The sequence below is a fragment of the Aegilops tauschii genome, chromosome 7 (genome assembly GCF_002575655.3).
Source record: "Aegilops tauschii subsp. strangulata cultivar AL8/78 chromosome 7, Aet v6.0, whole genome shotgun sequence".
Taxonomy (NCBI): Eukaryota; Viridiplantae; Streptophyta; class Magnoliopsida; order Poales; family Poaceae; genus Aegilops; species Aegilops tauschii.
In genome coordinates, this window is record NC_053041.3 from 95,192,869 (window position 1) to 95,196,130 (window position 3,262).

Genomic DNA, 3,262 nt, shown 5'->3' on the forward strand with positions numbered 1-3,262 from the left:
TTATGGAATAATTTTTTATATTTACAAACAGTTTTTTGTTTCGACGAACATTTTTTGAATCTGCGAATGTTTTGAAGCAATGAATTTTGTTTATTTCATGACTATTTTTTTTTAAATTTTGTAAACGTTTTCTATAAACTCGTGAATTCATTTTGAATACGCAAACTTTGATCAATTTCTCGAATGCGGTTTTCGAAAATCATGAATAATTTTCTATTTTCCAAACATTTTTTGAATATGTGAACATAGTCGCGGTCGCCCGGCTCAACGCCACAAGCACACGCTGGACGCAGCGCCCGTCTCAGGTCCTTCCCTGCCTGCAGCAGCTCCGGCCAACGCCCCAAGCACACGCAGGACACAGCGCAACCCCGGTTCAGGCGAGCTGTCACTGGCCACTGCCGCATACCATGAGATCACAGTTGCTGACTTGCCTTTGCACTGTACCACACTAGGGATAGTGATCATCACTCCATTTTTGGTTCTCACCAGTCACATGTCTCCTCGACATGTTTCATGGCGCAGGCCATTATTGCATGAGTTACTTGGAGCAGCTTCAGCTTCTTCTTTTTTTTGGAACGAAGCACCTCCAGCTTTTTTTTATTTCAACGAAGCAGCTCCAGCATTATCTCCAGACACCCGTCCCATCCCTCCTGGCCAAAAATGGAAAGATGAAAGAGAAGTTCCCGCAGACCTTCTATCCCCCACCCTCTATCATGGAGGCCCCATGCTAAACCCTGCTTGGGATTGAGTGGTCGTGTGCTAGCTCACGAATTGCTAAACCATAGGCTTCGATTTTGATCTTTATTTGCTAAACCATACGCATCTGGAATATTTTTCAACTTCTAGGTATTTATAAAGGTGATTTACTTATTTTGTGTTTGTTTCCCGTCACTTTGTGAAGTTACATTTGTTCTCTTTTTTGTAAAATACAAGTCAATTTTGACCCGTTTAAAGAGAACGCTCTCTTTTGTGAAATTACAGTAACCGTCTTTTGTTTTTGGCGGGTGTTACGCATCGGCCGACGGATCTTTTCTCCATTTTTCTGCCTTGTTTTAAACCGATTGTAGAAGGAGGATTCATAAGAAATGGGGCAATCCAGAAGCTCTCATGCAAAATACACATGCCTCTCTGTTTTCGGTTTCCTGTTAGGCTCTGGCGGAGTGTTATGTGGATTTTTTTCAGCCTTCATTTATTCGTTCCGTTATCCTTTGATAGTGGAATCCATTCCTTTTTCGAGAGAAAATTACTACATGCCCCGTCTTAGTTTTTTCTTGTCCAGTGACAAAGAAACTAGCTACATATACTACTATTTCCTCCGTTTCAAATTACTCGTCATGAGAAGGTACTCACGGCGGTCATTGGGTCAAGGGAGTACTTCTTTGGATATTTTGGGTGTGATCGGTTCGAGTGCCTCCTTTTTCTTTATGAAACAACAACGATGGATTATTTATTAGCAAAGAAGGTTACTCAAAAAAATTATTAGCAAAGAAATAGTTTTGGGAGAAACTAACATAGTTGGAGAGTTTTGGGAGCCGAAGCGCCGGCCCATTTATGAGAAAAACTAACATGAATACTACACGACTTAGCTAATTAAGGAAAATCATATGAAAAATGCATGTAAAACCAGATAACTAAGCTTAAAGCACCACCAAACAAAGGAGTGAATTGCAAAAAACCATCACATTTGGGGCTTCATCTGCGTAAAACCACCAGGTCGCTAATCATTTGCAAAAATCGCCGCGCATTCAGTAAACCTTTTGCAAAAAGCACTGATCAAGTGAATTAGCCCGTTTAACCACTTTCTGACAAGTGGGGCCGGAATGTAAGGAGCTTATTTGGCAACAAATTGACATATACCTCCCTGGATCTTAAAAAAAAGCAATCAAGCCCCTCCCCCTCCCCGCAGAGGGCATCTCCTTCCTCGCTCCACCCTCGCCGGGAATGGTCGTGGCGCTGCGCGCCTGTACGAGCTCATAACCGGCGTGTATAGGGGAGCTTGTTCCCGGCGGTTGCGGCTAATGGCCGGCGGCGGATCCGGCTTCGACCAGCGTCCTGGAGAGAGAGGGGGAGCTGCGTGAGAGACAGGGGAGGAAGGAGAGGGAGAGGGGGCTGCGGTGGTGCTCGGTGAACTGGCGGCGGCGAGCTGCGGGGAAGTCCGGTCGGAACGGCGCGAGGCTCGGTGGCGCATGCGCACGGGGCTGCGGGGCTCTCCTGCGGGCGTGGACGCTCCGCTGCGGCAGCGCGAGCAAGGGCAGAGTGGGGTGTAGGAGGAGGGGAGGAGGCGCCGAAGCGCATGGTGGTTGGCCCGCATCCACGGCGTCGAGCGGCGCTGGGCTTCCCTGGTAGAAGACCGAGGCGCGGCCACAGCATCCCGGCGGGCGCCGCCGTGGCTTGAAGGCCGAGCTCCCGGCGGTTGCAGCTAATGGCCGGCGGCGGATCCGGCTTCGACCAGTGTCCTGGAGAGAGAGGGGGAGCTGCGTGAGAGACAGGGGAGGAAGGAGAGGGAGAGGGGGCTGCGGTGGTGCCCGGTGAACTGGCGGCGGCGAGCTGCGGGGAAGTCCGGTCGGAGCGGCGCGAGGCTCGGTGGCGCATGCGCACGGGGCTGCGGGGCTCTCCTGCGGGCGTGGACGCTCCGCTGCGGCAGCGCGAGCAAGGGCAGAGTGGGGTGTAGGAGGAGGGGAGGAGGCGCCGAAGCGCATGGTGGTTGGCCCGCATCCACGGCGTCGAGCGGCACTGGGCTTCCCTGGTAGAAGACCGAGGCGCGGCCACAGCATCTCGGCGGGCGCCGCCGTGGCTTGAAGGCCGAGCTCCCGGCGGTTGCGGCTAATGGCCGGCGGCGGATCCGGCTTCGACCAGTGTCCTGGAGAGAGAGGGGGAGCTGCGTGAGAGACAGGGGAGGAAGGAGAGGGAGAGGGGGCTGCGGTGGTGCCCGATGAACTGGCGGCGGCGAGCTGCGGGGAAGTCCGGTCGGAGCGGCGCGAGGCTCGGTGGCGCATGCGCACGGGGCTGCGGGGCTCTCCTGCGGGCGTGGACGCTCCGCTGCGGCAGCGCGAGCAAGGGCAGAGTGGGGTGTAGGAGGAGGGGAGGAGGCGCCGAAGCGCATGGTGGTTGGCCCGCATCCACGGCGTCGAGCGGCACTGGGCTTCCCTGGTAGAAGACCGAGGCGCGGCCACAGCATCTCGGCGGGCGCCGCCGTGGCTTGAAGGCCGAGCTCCCGGCGGTTGCGGCTAATGGCCGGCGGCGGATCCGGCTTCGACCAGTG